Source organism: Ambystoma mexicanum, chromosome 3p (genome assembly GCF_040938575.1).
Source record: "Ambystoma mexicanum isolate Mex_15411 chromosome 3p, UKY_AmexF1_1, whole genome shotgun sequence".
Taxonomy (NCBI): domain Eukaryota; kingdom Metazoa; phylum Chordata; class Amphibia; order Caudata; family Ambystomatidae; genus Ambystoma; species Ambystoma mexicanum.
Genome location: NC_090925.1, coordinates 788,157,209 through 788,174,514, shown reverse-complemented (window position 1 = coordinate 788,174,514; position 17,306 = coordinate 788,157,209). Strand labels below are relative to the sequence as shown.

The window sequence follows — 17,306 nt, the reverse complement described above, 5'->3', positions numbered from 1 at the left end:
TTATTACATTTATAGCAGCACGCCAAACCCTCAGCAATCGGGCTGTAGTTAGAATAAGTTCAAAGTAATGTTCATACTAGTGCAAAAACACACAAGTAGGTTACAGCATATAGGTGGTCCTAGCAGTATAATCTGACAAGCCACGCCACATGGTGCGGGGGTGGGGGCTACACATCAGGTATACAGATACATGAGAGACATAGTTAAGGTAAATGCACAAACTGGCAAAGCCACGCCTCATTGTTAATGTTAATGTGAAATGACAATTGTACCGCGCACTATCACCACCGGAGTGGTCCCCTGGCGCTCTGGTGGCTCTGAAAGAGGGAGGGAGGGTGAGTTAGTGGGGGGAGGATGGAAAAAGTGCAAAAGTGCAGTGATGTGCTGTTGGAGGCCTCAGCCCGGTGGGTCAGTTGGCTGGGCCTGGGTTGTTTGCGGCCGGTAGTCGTCGTGTACTGTTGTGCGAGTCTGTGTGTTTTATGTTTTGTTGTTGTAGTGTAGTGAAGTTTGTGCGGTTTGTTGTGCTGTAGGTTTGTGGTTGTGTTTGGTTTGGAGTTTGAGAGGTGTATGCAGAGGAGGAAATTGTTAGTGGAATTGGTTAGTTGGCATCTCTATCCTGAATTGAAGAGTTGGGCTTGCGTAATCTCTCAAAGATGGGGTATGTCTGCACCCTGTTCCTCTGGTTAGGTCTGGGCCCGTCACATCTCGCTGCCACCTCCACCAGCCTTCCTAACAACCCCACATGTTCCTCACTCCCACTTATATGGCTAGTGCACCTGCCAGTGTCCACACCTCAGTTAGTCTTGACAGTTCCTCAACCCAGTGGTATCTAGTAGCAGCGAGGGGTGGTTGAAGATGTTGGTTTAGGGTTGGCCGGGGATGTTGACTGCGTCTCCCTGGGTGTCGCCTGTGCTCCACTCTGCCCTGCGTCACCCGTCCAGGTGCCGTCGGTGCTTCTCAGTCGGTTCTGGGAGCTTGTCAGTGTCCTTTCCGGTTTAGTCATTCCTTTTCCTTTCTGTTGTTTCGGTTTTAGTCTGTGGTATTGAAAAGCCAGGTTTTTAGTAATTTCCTGAATTTGAGGTGATCTTTGGTGTTTCTTATTTCTTTCGGGATGTTGTTCCAGGTTTTTGCGGTTAGGTGGTAGAAGGCGGTGCCTCCACATTTTTTCTTAATGTATGCTTTTAGTTCCAGGCGGATTTCGTTGCTTGACCCGAGGGGGTCTTGTTGGTTTGTAGATTATTTTCTTTTGTAGGAATTCAGCTCCTTGTCCGCAGATTGCCCTGTGCGTTATGCACATTGTTTTGAAGGTGATACAATGTTTTACTGCGAGCCAGTGTAGTGTTTTTAGGGCAGGGGTGATGTGGTCTCTTCTGGATAGTTTGAGGAGTAGTCTGGCTGCTGTATTTTGGATCCGTTGTAGTTTCTTTAGGAGGTATTCTGGTATTCCGAGGTAGAGGCTGTTTGCATGGTTGATTTTTGACATAATGAGGGCGACGATAGTGAGTGTTTTGTGCGTGAAGGAGAGGAAAGGTAGGATTCTTCTTGCCGTATGGAGGAGAAAGAAGCATTTCTCGACAGTTGCATTTATTTGTTCTAAAGTTAGTGTCACGATGCCCGCTCCCGGGGAGCCGGCTCAGGCCCTGCGTCCCCGAAAGCGAACATCAAGTCCCCGGGGAAGGTCCCAGCAACCCCTTATAGGGGCCCTTTGGACAGCGTCCTGGCGCCTATGGCGCCAGGCTCATAGAAAACATCAGTCCTGGTGCCATAGGCGCCAGGCTCATTATGAAAGTGTTTGGGTGCACTTACCTGATGCAGACCATGCTGCAGAACCCCGGCCTCCTTGAGGCCTGAAAGGAACTACTTTACCTGTGGGACTCATTTACCACCCGGGCGTGGTCGGGGAAGGATACATACCTGATTGGAGGAAGGACACATTCTAGGAACTTCTTCCAAGGCTATTTAAACCACACCCGATCAGCCACACGTGCTTCGCGTTGTTCTGCATCTAGCAGCTGGACGCTCACCGTGTCTGCTCCTGCATCTTGACTTCTGCCACACCTGCCAGCATCCTGAATCACCTGCAAAGGAAGGGAACAAGAGAACAGAAGAAGGAAAAGGCCTCACCTGCTAAATCTGCATCCCAGAGACATTTCGCCGACAATCCTGAAAAGGAAGACATTTATTTTTAAAAGCACATCGCATCAATCGCTGCAGCGCCGCATTCTACTCACCTTTACGGGGCGCCTCCAAGTTCTGCAGCGACCATCATGATTCGCAGTCGCGCCCCCGCGCCTAGGGAGAAAAAGACAAGAACAAAGGTGAGAGAAAGAAGGGAAAAGGGAAGCTAAAACTCCATGTCAAGACTTACCTGTTGGGTCATTCCCTTTTCATTTCGGGTCCGCGCCGCATCCAGGCATTTTCGGACCCCCTAAGGGGAAAAAGACATCAGCGTTAATGAGTGAATGAAAAGACATTACCAAAACACTCATTAAAGACTTACCTGATTTCCACAAGGATTTCACCGCTCACCTCGGGTCGGTGCCTGTTCCCCGGCATTCCGTACCCCGGCCCCTATGGGGAAAAAGACAGAACATTAATGCATGGACACAAGGGGAACCACTTATAGAAAACTTACCTGGAAGCCAAGCAAGTTTGGTTCTCACCCATCCGAAAATCCAGTGACGTAACTGGATACCAACGCGCCCCTGCATCAGAAGCAGGATGGAGAGCTCGTCCTTCCAGACCCTAAGGTGAGACGCTACGGGGAAGCACAGAAGGGTTTTGAGGAGGGTGAGAGGGGTAAGTGGGAGGCCGATTGTATTACCCCGCAGACAATTAACCCCATATTCTCACCTACAGAAGGATACTTCTGCGAGTCAGACAAGCCAGATCTGGTGCCCGGTCCAGTCCGTCTTCCGAAACCTGCGCATCACCTTAGACGAGGACACAGCAGCGCGAACCAGGCCAGCGCCCCCGTGGGAGTCAGGTGAGCGTTACAGAACGCAAAGCCCTCCTACAAATTCCCACCCAGGCGCTATGGAAACTTCTGAGACTGATCAGTTGGCCCAATTACTGGGGGTATTACGGGCCGAAGTACATGCCACTCGTCAAGAGACTAATGCCCTCAAGAGGGAATTAATAATATCAAAGGAAAGAACTGATGACCTGGCCAGACAGCTTTTGCAAGGTCAAGCTGGACAAACTCCTCTACCCTGTTCCGGAGGGAACCCCGCTCCTGTGGTTCCCAGTAACCCTGTGCAGATTAATCTACCTGGAAACATGCCGCTGGCCCCACCTGAACGCTTTGCTGGGGACCCCAAACGATTCGCCGTATTCATGAATCAGTGTCGTTTGCACTTCCTATGCAGACCTGGGGCCTTCCCTAATGATCAGACCAAAGTAGCCTTTGTATTGTCATATCTCAGCGGCTGCGCTGCCAATTGGTCAGTTCCACTGGTTACTCAAGATGACCCGATTCTCCGTGATTTTCAAGGATTTCAAGCAAGCATGGAAAGGTTATTTGCTCGACACTCTCAGGGGCAGGCTCTGGATGACAACCTTCTATCCCTGCGACAGGGCAATCAGGAACTCCTATCCTATATTGCAACCTTTAATAGACTAATTGTGGAAACGGGATGGCCAGAGGATAAAAGAGCCACGTTATTTTATCGAGGTCTACGCGGAGAACTTAATGATGTCTTGGCCCAAGTTGTAAATCCGCCCCAAGAATGCACAGAATATATAGACTTAGTGGTCCAATTGGATCACAGACTTCAAAACAGAAAAACAGATCGGTCCAGGTTTGAGACTCGGGTGTTGGTCAAGACCCATGCTAACCCCAAGGGAGTTGATGTCTCTGAGCCTATGCAAATTGGAGGGGTTAAAGAACCCTTAACTCAAAAGGAACGTGAAAGGAGGCGGCAGTTAAAATTATGTCTTTATTGTGGGAACTCTGGACACTTTCTACGAGAGTGCCCGGCAAAACCGCCCCGAAAAGCGGTAGGAGCCGCTGATAAAAACCATGAGGACTCTGTTTCGGGAAACGACTCAGCCCGACAAGCGTAGGGGTCCGCTTGCCGAGCTTGAAAACTAACTCTCAGACCTCGCATTTCATTGTGCCAATGGTTCTCGTAGATCCAGAAAAGCCTAAGCGGTTGCATGCAATAAAGGCATACATCGATAGTGGGGCTATTGGAAACTATGTGGATCGTGAATTGGCCTCTAGGATTAACCTCCCTCTCCGTCCTAAAACCAGCAAAGATGTCATCACCACAGTCGATGGAACTGAAATTGCCTCTGGACCGGTAACACATTCCACTACTGGGGTGACTCTTATTGGTCCTGACGGCCATCGGGAGGCAGTTGTGTTTGATGTAATCAAGGCTCCACAGTTTCAGGTTATTCTTGGAATTCCTTGGAGACACATAATCCTCGAATTGATTGGCGAGCTAAGAGAATAACCTTCCCGGATTGTGCACAAACATGCTACCCAGAAAACCTGAAGATTAATCTAGCATCTGTAACCTCTGCCTCCATGCAATTACCTCCGGAATACCAGGACTTTCAGGACGTCTTCCAAAAGGAACAGGCCAACACGTTACCTCCTCACCGATCGTACGATTGCCAAATCGATCTGGTGCCCGGTGCACAACCCCCTTGTAGCAGGATTTATGCTCTTACCGAACCTGAGAACCTGCATTTGAGACAATATTTGGATCAATACCTCGCCAATGGTTTTATTCGCCCGTCAAAGTCCCCGGCATCCTCGGCTTTGTTCTTCGTGCCTAAAAAAGAAGGCGACCTTAGAACTTGTATCGATTACCGCGCATTGAACCAGATAACGGTAAAAAAACCGTTATCCTCTGCCTCTGATTCCTGAACTCCTTGACCAGGTGAAGGACGCTTGCATATACACCAAGTTAGATCTCCGGGGGTCATATCATCTGGTGCGAGTAAAAGAAGGCGACGAATGGAAAACAGCGTTCCGTACAAAATATGGATTATTCGAATACCAGATAATGCCTTTCGGGTTGTGCAATGCGCCTGCTGCCTTCCAATTCTTCATGAATGATGTCCTTCGGGAACTCATTGATGTTTGTGTTGTCGTCTATATCGATGACATTCTAGTGTACTCCTCTTCGGAATCTGATCACAGAAAACACGTTAGGGCAGTTCTGGAAAAACTGCGCCAACACAAACTATTTGCTAAACTGGAGAAATGTGTTTTCCATACCACAGAAGTTGAGTTTCTCGGTTTCATCCTGACACCCAAAGGAGTCCGAATGGACTCAAGAAAAGTGGATGCCATCCTCAAATGGCCATCACCTAGCTCTGTAAAAGGGGTTCAAAGCATGCTCGGCTTTGCCAATTTCTATCGCAGGTTTATCCCGGAATTTTCACGCATAGTACAACCCATTACTGCACTCTTGAGGAAAAATAAACGTTTTGAATGGTCTGAAGAAGCCGAGCAGGCCTTCCAGGATTTAAAAGCTAAGTTTACCTCCGCACCTATATTGAAACACCCACGTCCAGATCTCCCGTATGTCGTCGAAACTGACGCATCCAGCCTAGCCATAGGAGCAGTTCTGTCTCAAAGAGATCCTGAAACCAACCAACTGCATCCCGTAGCGTTTTGGTCCAGAAAATTCTCGGCACCAGAGATTAATTACGCAATCACTGACAAAGAACTGTTAGCCATAAAGTCCGCTTTTAAAGCCTGGCAGCATTACCTGCTTGGCGCTCGACATACCATCACGGTGATCATTGATCACCGGAATTTACAGTATTTGAAAACCGCCAAGGCTCAGTCATCACGGCAGCTCCGATGGGCTTTGTTTTTCGCTGAATTTGATTTCGTGATTACCTATCGACCTGGCTGCAAGAACGGCAAAGCAGACGCCTTATCCCGAATTGGAATGGGAGAATCTGATACAAACTCAGAACCAGTACCAATGATTCCCGAACAGAGAATTCTAGGCATGACTTCGTTACAAGCGCTTGAAGACATTCAAGTCAGAGTGAAACAACTCCTGGACCCTACAGTCCTACAGGATTGGATACAAAAGGGATCAGACTTTACCATAGATAATGGTTTACCTTATTACCAAGGACGCTTATTCCTGCCGCACAAGGATTTACACGAACTAGTTGTTTCAGGTTATCATGATACATTAATAGAGGGACACCCCGGTATTGCCAAGACAATGGAAAAGGTGAAACGACAATTCTGGTGGCCCTCTTGGCGAAAAGATGTTAAATCTTTTGTGATGTCCTGTGGTGTTTGCGCCCAAAATAAAGGTCAAAAGAAAAGACCAGCCGGTCTCCTTCAACCTCTAGACATACTGCCAGCACCCTGGCACACCCTATCAATGGATTTTATTACGGACTTGCCTCCTTGTTCGGGATACAATACCATTCTGGTAATTGTGGATTTGTTTTCCAAAATGGCCCACTTCATTCCTTTGAAAGGTTTACCTTCAGCTTCTGTCCTAGCCAAAGAATTCCTCGAAAATATTGTTCGGCTACATGGATTCCCATCTATACTAATCTCTGACCGGGGAAGCCAATTCATTTCCCACTTCTGGCGCAAATGTTGTCAAATGGCACAAATCGACGTAAGATTATCGACCAGTCACCACCCTCAGACCGATGGTCAGACCGAGAGGACAAATCAGACCCTTGAGCAGTACTTACGGTGTATGTTACAGCAATCTGAAAGCAACTGGAAAGACATTCTTTGGATAGCCGAATACGCATATAATAATTCGGTACACTCTGGAACTGGCCATAGTCCTTTTTATACTTTGTTTGGACATCACCCTCGAACCTCAAACCTCGACTCACCTCAGAACCTCGGAGTGCCCGCAGTAGAACATCTGCATTCTACCATTACCCGAGCCTTCAAAGAGGCAACCACGCATTTACAACAAGCCAAGAGAAAATACAAGGAGAATGCTGACCTACATCGGAGTGAAGCACCTCCGTATCAAATTGGGGATCAAGTGTGGTTAGCTACCAGACATTTACCGCTCAAAGGGCCTCGAACTTTTAACCCAAAATATCTAGGACCTTATTCTATTACGGCAATAATTAACCCAATAGCGGTTAAACTTGATTTACCAGCTAATATGTGAATTCAGCCTGTTTTCCATGTGTCACTTCTGAAACCAGTGGTCCCCGGAACCCGACTACTCAAACCTCCAGAACCTATTCAAATAGATGGGGAACTCGAATTCGAAGTGAAGAACATTTTAGATTCAAAAATGTTTAGGTCAAAGCTTTTCTACCTAATCGATTGGAAGGGGTACGGACCTCAGGAGAGGTCGTGGGAACCCAGTGACCATGTGCATGCACCTCGATTAGTCAGGAAATTCCACCGACTCTTCCCAAACAAACCAAAACCCCCGGAGGGAACAACCTTGGGGGAGGGGGGGGGAGTGCTGTCACGATGCCCGCTCCCGGGGAGCCGGCTCAGGCCCTGCGTCCCCGAAAGCGAACATCAAGTCCCCGGGGAAAGTCCCAGTAACCCCTTATAGGGGCCCTTTGGACAGCGTCCTGGCGCCTATGGCGCCAGGCTCATAGAAAACATCAGTCCTGGTGCCATAGGCGCCAGGCTCATTATGAAAGTGTTTGGGTGCACTTACCTGATGCAGACCATGCTGCAGAACCCCGGCCTCCTTGAGGCCTGAAAGGAACTACTTTACCTGTGGGACTCATTTACCACCCGGGCGTGGTCGGGGAAGGATACATACCTGATTGGAGGAAGGACACATTCTAGGAACTTCTTCCAAGGCTATTTAAACCACACCCGATCAGCCACACGTGCTTCGCGTTGTTCTGCATCTAGCAGCTGGACGCTCACCGTGTCTGCTCCTGCATCTTGACTTCTGCCACACCTGCCAGCATCCTGAATCACCTGTAAAGGAAGGGAACAAGAGAACAGAAGAAGGAAAAGGCCTCACCTGCTACATCTGCATCCCAGAGACATTTCGCCGACAATCCTGAAAAGGAAGACATTTATTTTTAAAAGCACATCGCATCAATCGCTGCAGCGCCGCATTCTACTCACCTTTACAGGGCGCCTCCATGTTCTGCAGCGACCATCCGGATTCGCAGTCGCGCCCCCGCGCCTAGGGAGAAAAAGACAAGAACAAAGGTGAGAGAAAGAAGGGAAAAGGGAAGCTAAAACTCCATGTCAAGACTTACCTGTTGGGTCATTCCCTTTTCATTTCGGGTCCGCGCCGCATCCAGGCATTTTCGGACCCCGGCCCTTAAGGGGAAAAAGACATCAGCGTTAATGAGTGAATGAAAAGACATTACCAAAACACTCATTAAAGACTTACCTGATTTCCACAAGGATTTCACTGCTCACCTCGGGTCGGTGCCTGTTCCCCGGTATTCCGTACCCCGGCCCCTATGGGGAAAAAGACACTAGCATTAGAACATTAATGCATGGACACAAGGGGAACCACTTATAGAAAACTTACCTGGAAGCCAAGCAAGTTTGGTTCTCACCCATCCGAAAATCCAGTGACGTAACTGGATACCAACGCGCCCCTGCATCAGAAGCAGGATGGAGAGCTCGTCCTTCCAGACCCTAAGGTGAGACGCTACAGGGAAGCACAGAAGGGTTTTGAGGAGGGTGAGAGGGGTAAGTGGGAGGCCGATTGTATTACCCCGCAGACAGTTAACCCCATATTCTCACCTACAGAAGGATACTTCTGCGAGTCAGACAAGCCAGATCTGGGGCCCGGTCCAGTCTGTCTTCCGAACCCTGCGCATCACCTTAGACGAGGACACAGCAGCGCGAACCAGGCCAGCACCCCCGTGGGAGTCAGGTGAGCGTTACAGTTAGGGTGTTGTCCATCAGGACCCCCAGATTGTTTACTACCTTAGATGGTGATGGTGCAGTTTCCATTTCCGTTGGCCACGGGATAGCGGTTTCGTTCTCTTGGTCTTTGGATATGATCATGATTTCTGTTTTTCCTGGGTTGATTTTCAGGTTGCTGGCATTCATCCAGTTGAAGACTTCTTTTAGACAGTCGGTTACGTTTGAATGATCGGCTTGGGTGTCTTTGATTTTGTAGATGATTTGAGTATCATCTGCGCAGTTGTAGCATCTAATGTGTTTCTTGAAGATTCTGGTAACTGGGGTTTGGTAGATGTTGAAGTACAGTGGTGATTGTGAGGATCCTTGTGGTACTCCACAGTTGTTAACTCATGGGGTGGATTTGAAGGGTTTAATCCATACGGTTTCTGTTCTGCCTGCTAGGAATGATTTAGTCCAGCATAGTGCTGTGTCTGTTATGCCTATGTCTTCTAATCTTTTGGTTAGGGTGTCATGGCTAACTGTGTCAAAGGCTGCGAAGTGGTCGAACAGAATAAGGGCTGAGGTTGTGTTGGAGTCTGCGTTAGTTTTTAGGTCGTCCCAGATGAATGGTAGTGCTGTTTCTGTTCCTCTTGTGGGTCTGAAGCAGACTTGAGCTTGGTCAAGCAGGTGGTGTTTTTCAACATATTCTTGGGTTAGTTTTTATACGTAGGTTTTCGAGGAGTTTTGCCGCGTAGGGGATGTTTGAGATCGGTCTGTAGTTTGAGAGGTCATCTACGTCGCCGCTTGTGTTTTTTAGAAGTGATTTGATGTAAGCTGATTTGAAGATCCTCGGTACGATTCCTGTTGTTAGTGATAGATTTAGAAGGTTTCTGTAATATTCTGATGGCGTTCCTTGTGAAAGGATTGATTTGTAGATGTCCGGGGGACAGGGATCCATGGGTGAACCAGCTTTCTTGCTGTGTTTTACCAGCATTGCGAATGCCTCTGCTGATATTTCTGGAAAGTTTTTGAGTTTGTGCTGAGATTCTGAGTTAGGTTCGTCTGGTTGTATGTTGCTGCTGGATGGTTCCTGTTGAATGGTTTGTCGGATGTCATTGATTTTTTTCTTGAAGTGGTCTGCCAAGTCATTGCAGAGTTTCTCCTAGGGGTTTGGAGTGTTGTCACATCCTGGTGGGTTCCTCATTTCTTTAATGATGATAAACATTTCTTTTTGTGTGTTGGTGGCATTTGTGATTCTGTCATCGTAATGCCTTCTCTTTGCCTTTTGAATTTCCTTCTTGTATGCGCGGATTTGCTTCTGGAACAGTGTTTTTTGTCTGGGTTATATTCTTTCCTCCATTCCAGTTCCATCTTTTTGTTTTCCTTTTTATGGTGCTTAATAGTGGAGTGAACCATTTTGCCATTGCTCTCTTTTTTGTTGGTGTGAATGGTTTCTCTGGGGCTATCTTGTCGATTGTATCCGCAATCCATTTGTGTAGTATCTTCGCTTTCCCGTCTAGGTCAGCTAGCTCTAGTTCTGTAGTTGAGGGTTTGGTTAACTCCAGCTGTTCAAATGGGTTGCTTTCTTTGGCGTCTTTCCAGTTTCTTTTTGTGGTGGTTGTGAGTTTAGGAGGTTGGATGCAGACTTGAGTAGGCAGAGTGATCACGAATGGGATGATGAGATAGTTGCTCCACAATATTTGTATCGGCGGTGCCGTGGTGATGAATTTTTCTCCTCATGGTGTGGGAGGGGCTACATCAGCAGGTATACAGTTACATAGGTTAGGTAAATGCACAAACTGGCGAAGCCACGCCTCATGGTGCGGGGGGCTACATTCTGTATACAAATACATGAGACGGGCTACAACTGGCCTGCCGCCTGCTCCAAAGGCAATACCGTCTCTCTGTTCTCACCAAGAAGAGAGCCCTTATCCAAGCCCGCATCTCTGCGGCATCTAACAACTCGGCTGAGCTCTTTAAAATCTGCAAGGAGCTTGCCAACCCTGCTGCAGTCTCTACCTCTCCTGTCCCCTCCCAGGCCCTCTGCACTGCACTGGCCTCCCACTTCATCTCTAAAACTCAGGACATCCTGTCCTCACTCTCCTCCTATCACCTCCCCCCCTCTCTTCCCTGCTCCTCCTCTGGCACTTCTGCAGCCACCCCTCCTCCCTCCTTCTCTGCCTTTCCCCTTTTTTCTGCTGACGAGGTTTCCAGACAAGTCCGATCTATGAAAGTCTTGTCTAAACAGATTCACCCCTGTTCCTCCAAAACTATCAAGGACCACATCGACTCCCTGGCTCCTGCCCTGGCTGACTTTTGCAACCACTCCTTCGCCTCTGGAGTCTTCCCATCCCCCCTCAAGCACTCCCTTGTGCACCCTCTCCTTAAGAAACCCTGTGACGACCCCTCCTGTCCGGCTAACTATCGCCCAATCTCCATCACTCCCTTCGTGGGCAAGCTCCTAGAGAAACTGGCCATCTCCCAGCTTAACCTCCATGCTGAAGCTGTTGACAGTCTCCATGACCATCAATCTGGCTTCAGAGCGGCCAGAAGCATGGAAACTGCTCTCCTGAACATCAGAGGATCTGCTCTTAAACCTCGACTCCAACACTCCGTGTGTTCTCATTCTGCTCGATCTCTCTTCTGCCTTTGACACTGTCAACCATGCCATCCTGCTCAACCGTCTCCGTGATAACCTGGGTATCACTGGTCAGGCTCTGGCGTGGCTGACCTCTTTCCTTTCCAATCGACCCTCCCAGGTCCAACTTGGGTCCTTCCTCTCTGACATCTTTTTCTCCACCTGTGGCGTTCCCCAGGGATCTAATCTCTCTCCCTGGCTGTTCAACCAGTATCTGGCACTCCTTGCCCACCGCATCGCCGCCCTCTGCCCCAACTTTCAGTGCTATGCGGATGATACCCAGCTCATTTTCAGGCTACCCTCGGCCTCCTCCTCTCCCTCCCTCATCTCTGACTGTCTGTCTGCTATCCAGGATTGGTGTGCTGCCAATGACCTCTGCCTTAATGCTAGTAAGACTGAGATCCTACTCATCGGCACACCCACTCCCTCCTTCCCTGCAGCTCTCTGGCCGGCCTCTCTTGGCCCTCTTCCTGCTCCTACCTGCAAGGCAAAAAACCTCGGGGTCATCTTCGACTCCACACTCTCCTTCTCTCCTCATATATCTGACGTCTCTAAGAAGTCACATTACCAGCTGCACCTCCTCAGAGGTATTCTTCCCTTCCTCTCCTTCCCCCAGAAGCTCACTGTCTCCCGAGCCCTGGTTCTCTCGAAGCTGGACTACTGTAACAGCCTCTATCTTAATCTGCCTGCCTCCACTCTCCGCCCTCTGCAACTCATCCAGAACAGAACTGCGAGACTTGTCCTTGGCCTCAAGCCCAGGGACCGTATCTCTCCAGGACTGAAATCTCTACACTGGCTCCCAGTGGCTGCAAGGATTAAGTTCAAAACCCTCTGCATTGTCCACAAGGCCTTCTGGGGCCTGGGGCCTAAATACCTTCAACTCTCTCTTCCTAAATATCTTCCTTCCCGAGCCCTACGCTCATCCGTCTCCAACTCCCTCAGGGTTAGTCGCTTCTCGAAGCAACGAGCTGGGGGTAGATCTCTCTCCGTGGCAGGTGCCTCCCTCTGGAACAGCCTTCCTGCCTCCCTGAAACTTGAGGAGAACCATCTCCGGTTCCGGAAGCACCTCAAAACCTTCCTCTTCGCTTCTGCTTTCTCTCTCCCTCTCCCCTGCTAAATTCTTCACCAAAACTGCACTGATCCTGCAACTGGGCCACTCTCACCGACCTCGGTCCTGGACCCAGTCACTCTTCACTTGCACTGCCTCCCTGGCAACCCCTGCACTGCGGGACTGTCTCTGTATCACTGCAGCCCCCCCACCCCCTCCCCTGCACTTGTCTGCACTTACCTTGCACTTGCCACCAGCTGGCCCTATTTATTTATTATTTTATTTCTATTCTACTATTTGTATTGCACTCCCCCCTCCCCCTTCCCCTTGCATTTTTCCCTTCCCCCACCCCTGCACTTGCGCGGTCTGAATGACACCTGGCCTAGTAGGATCGTTGTCTGTCTTCCCTTTGTTCCCCCCTCCCTGCCTCGTCGCGCCTTGAAACACTTGTGTATAGGCGCGTTACAAATGCCATATCATATCATATCATATCATACAAATACATGAGACATAGTTAAGGTAAATGCACAAACTGGCAAAGCCACGCCTCATGGTTTGGGGGGCTACATCAGCTATACAAATACATGAGAGACATAGTTAAGGTAAATGCGCAAACTGGCAAAGACATGCCTCATGCTGCAGGGGGCTACATCAGGTAAACAGATACATGAGAGACAAAGTTAAGGTGGATGCACAATCTGTTACAGGGGCTATAGCAGAGATGCAGGCATATATGCATGAGGTAGAGATAACGTTTATCAATTTGGTAGGGTTTAGGTAAAGTTGATGGATAGCAAAATGCAGCATAATGCCGAATAGGAACGTTTCTAGTTAAGTGAAGCAAGTAAAACAGTTAAAGTAGGTTCCCAGTAAAGTCCAAGTGCCGTAGCGGGCTGCGGAAGCCACTATATGTGGCTTGCAAGTCAGATGTGAACAAAATGAACGCGGGCTGCTTCTAGTGTCCGGATCATCTAGGTTGATAGAGCAGCGAGTATAACGAGAATTCACGTTCACAGTTGGAGAGATGGTTGTGGGAGTCGAGGCAATTGCTGGTGGGGCGCATAGGCGCTACCAGCTTTATAGATAATTATGGCCGGATGGATGTAATGAGAAGCAGGGAGCATGCAGTCCAAAACGTGCTACAGAGTCAGAGACACTCGTGAACTAGCTGCGTCTGCCGCTGGCTTGCAGAGATCGCACGGGATGATGAAAGGAAATCTGCGAGAAGCAGGTTGACGACAGGTTCGATAAGAAGTAAGCCCTGTTAAGGAAACAGGGAGGTAGGCAGGGGCGAGTGTCGGTAGCCACGCAAGTATGCAAGGGGGATACCGGAGCGTTAGTGGGGGTTCTGTTAATCAAGTGTGCGCAGGAAAGAGTGGCTAACTGGGGTAGGGGAATCGGTAGACATTGCACAGGTCAGGAGCAAAGCAGGGTGACCAAGATTAGAGGAAGTGGTCCTTTTATCTTTTAGACAATGGAACCTGGTCGTTTCTCACAATCGACCGTGCGGGCGCAGTGAGAGGACGCTATATGTAACAAACTCCACTCTTCCCCAAGAGCCAAAAAGAAGATATTGCAGGAATAGAAATCACTTTTTATAATAAAGCAACGAATATCCTTGTTTCTCTGGTTAATATTTATTTACCTGTGTTACTGGAGAATTTTGCATAGCGATCAATTTGCGTTCCAGCCATTTAAAAAAATGCACCTAGCAAAGGCGGAGAAGAGATGATAATGTCGTTTAGTCATGCCCGGATCTCAGAGTTCGAGGGAATTTTGCTCAGAGGAATGCCTGTCCATTGTTGGCCATGATGCTTGGTCTTTACTGACATGAAAGACAGTAGTTATCCAGAAAATGGTGGCTATTTAACCCTTCACAGAATCTCAAAACATTATAGTGTATTCAAGTGTTTCAAGTGGTGGGGTGTTCCTTAACATGGAACTCCGTGCGTGGGGGGGATCATCATCATCTGAACCACTTTTATTTGGCATGGTGGATGGCTGTCAGGTTCAGGAAAATGTGGCAATTTCTTATGGCCCATTTCATGTAACGTCTTGTGGATGCTGCACCGGGATTTAGAGTGCAATTTTCCCTTATTTGGAACCAGTGCATGGCCTTCAAAGACAAGCATCATGCAGCCTCAGCAATGCAGCCTTATGTGGTTCTCTGCTGTGTGATTGTTGATGTTTGTGCAGGAACCGAGTATAGATAATATTAACTTTTGATTTTATCACCACAAGTCCGGTTCAATCCATAGGGCAAAAGACAATTAAGGGAGGATTCTTGGAAGACGGCTCAGGGAGAGGTAGACACACTTGATTAATGTGTTGAATTGGACAATAAAGGCCAGGTTGCATTTAAAGTGATGTTTTATTGACTTAAACCGTCTCTTGTGGGAATGTGATCACACACTCATGAGTTTCCTGAACACAAATGTACACTATTTGGTATCATGAAGCCCCCTTCCTGATCATAAGAGTGGCCCATGTGATGCTGGACCCAGTGGTGGTGTGGGGAGGATGCCCTGGCATCTCCACCAATCCTCGGATAGGAGGCAGGGAATTGTCTCATGGAAGCGCCAAGGCTCAGGGTTTCTTTGAAGGTAACTGGTCATGAGAAAAATCTCACTTTAGTGTTGTTACACACTGGGAACACCAAATTCCCCAGATCACAAGAACTTACCAGCAAGACAGAATATAGTACTGCAAGACAGAATATAGTACCGGTGATGGAGGCCCCAGGAATGCACCTTCTGAGACATGCTGTATCACATTGGAGGAAGCCCTCTGGTATTAACTGGCGCATTTGCCATGGGGGTGACGTAGGTCTTCGGAGAACCAGCGATACCTGTACAGTTCGCTCTCCTGTGTGTGTGAGAATCACAAAGTGACAGCACAAGCTTTTATCTGCTCACATCACGTAACCAGGAAGAGTCAAGACCCAAACTGAGACAGAAAGCTTGAGCATTTAGCCAATCACCTTGTAAGGCCTACAGACACACACATCTAAGGCCTGTTAGGCTAAGTAAGTCCTTCCTGTGGGTGGGGCCAAGGTGTGGCAAGCATAGAGAAGAGGACCAACCTGGGGTGGGATTCATCAAACCCAAGTTTGACATCAAAGCCTCATTTCATCTCCTTATGCAGGACCAAGGACAGACTGGCAGGTGATATAGTCAACCAATCACATTCCATTTTTATACGCAGACACACCTGAGTTTACTTTGGCCAGAGTGAAGTGGGAAGGTGGGATTAAGCCCTTATAAAAGGAGAAGACTATCGTTCATTAGGAAGCTGCTGTGGAAGAGAGCAGGAGAAGGTGCAGCAGGAGGCTGTCGGAGAGACCCAGGCGACTGGGGAGACCAGGAGACAGGATGCTGGAGGAGAGACCCAGGAAACTGCAGAGGTTGCGTAGTGAAGGAAGTGATGAAGGAGGAGATGATGAAAAGTGAGGAGAAGGTGGTATAGCAGTGTCCGAGGAAGAGGTGGTGTATATTAAGGAGGAGGTGGAACTAAAACAGATGTGCCCAAATAGAAGATGGCACAAGATATAGAGGTGCCCTGGGAAGCGGCAGTGAATCATGAAGAGGTGGTGACATTGTATCTAAGAAAGTGGTTAAAAGGGAGGTAGTAATCACAGAAGTAAATGGCAATAGAAGAAAGGAGGTGAGGGAGAAAGAATAAAGGGGCATATTAGAAATATCCAGAAGCCAAGAAAGGAGTGGGTTGATCGGAAAAAAGGAGTTGAAGAAAGGAGGAGAATGAGCCTGTGGGAGAGGAGGAAGACTAGGTGGCACATAGGGGAAGAGAAGAAGGAGACTGAGAATAGATGAAAAGAGGAATCTGCCAACTGTGTAGAGGAGATAGTTACATCGGATCTTAAACATATTAAAGGCTCCTTACGTCCAGACTACCCTGACCACCGTGCACGCAGCGCAACCACACTGCGCCCTCACAGCCCATCCCACCCACGCCCCTGAGCATTCCATCCTCCACCACACCTTCCTCTACACTCAAGGGAGCCCTCATCAATGCCAGATCCCTCACGGCTCACTCTCTGGACATCTCAGACCTTATTAGTGTACAAAACCTTGACTTCTTAGCCATTACTGAAACCTGGTTACATGATGCCTCTGACCCACTCCTTGGACTATCCAGACCTAAGGGTTACGCCATTATTAGAAATGATCGTCACTCCAACTCGTCTAAAGGAGGAGGAGTTGCATTCATCCACAGAGACAAGACACTATGAGAACTATTGCCAACGCCCAATTCAGCTCTGCTGAATCCCTTTCAGTGAAGCTATCCCTCTCACCAACTAACACAGCAACACTCCACCTTATATACAGACCTCCAGGTCCACTTGGTTCTTTCACTGATGTTACATCCACGTTGTCTGTCAACACGAAGCCCAACTCTCAGGTACTGTTATTAGGTGACCTCAATCTTGGCCTTTCCGATCCTAAAGACCACATGGCCACAGAAGTTGCCACTACCCTTACCAACTTAGGCTTCCAACAGCACATTCATGATCCTACCCACAACAAGGGTAGAACGCTAGACTGGATAGCAGACTTCAACTGTAATATCACTGTCAGTTCCAACAATGCCTGCGTTTGGTCTGACCATCATGTCATTACCTTCTTCATGCCAGCCACTAACCCTCAGCCTACACCTACCATAGCCCCGGCCATACCCACTAGAAATAAAAAGGACATCACCAGGGAAAAATTGCCCCCTCGCATCCTCCCTATTTTGAACACCTGTGCCACGCTGCACAAGGACCCCACCGTCCTAGTAGATACATTCAACAG

General features: G+C 48.5%; 1 protein-coding gene across 2 annotated transcripts in view; it reads left to right on the top strand.

Moving 5' to 3' along the window:
- LOC138580882 (zinc finger protein 809-like) overlaps positions 1-17,306 on the top strand; it is a 152,566-nt gene that overhangs the window by 110,063 nt on the left and 25,197 nt on the right. The window lies entirely within an intron of this gene.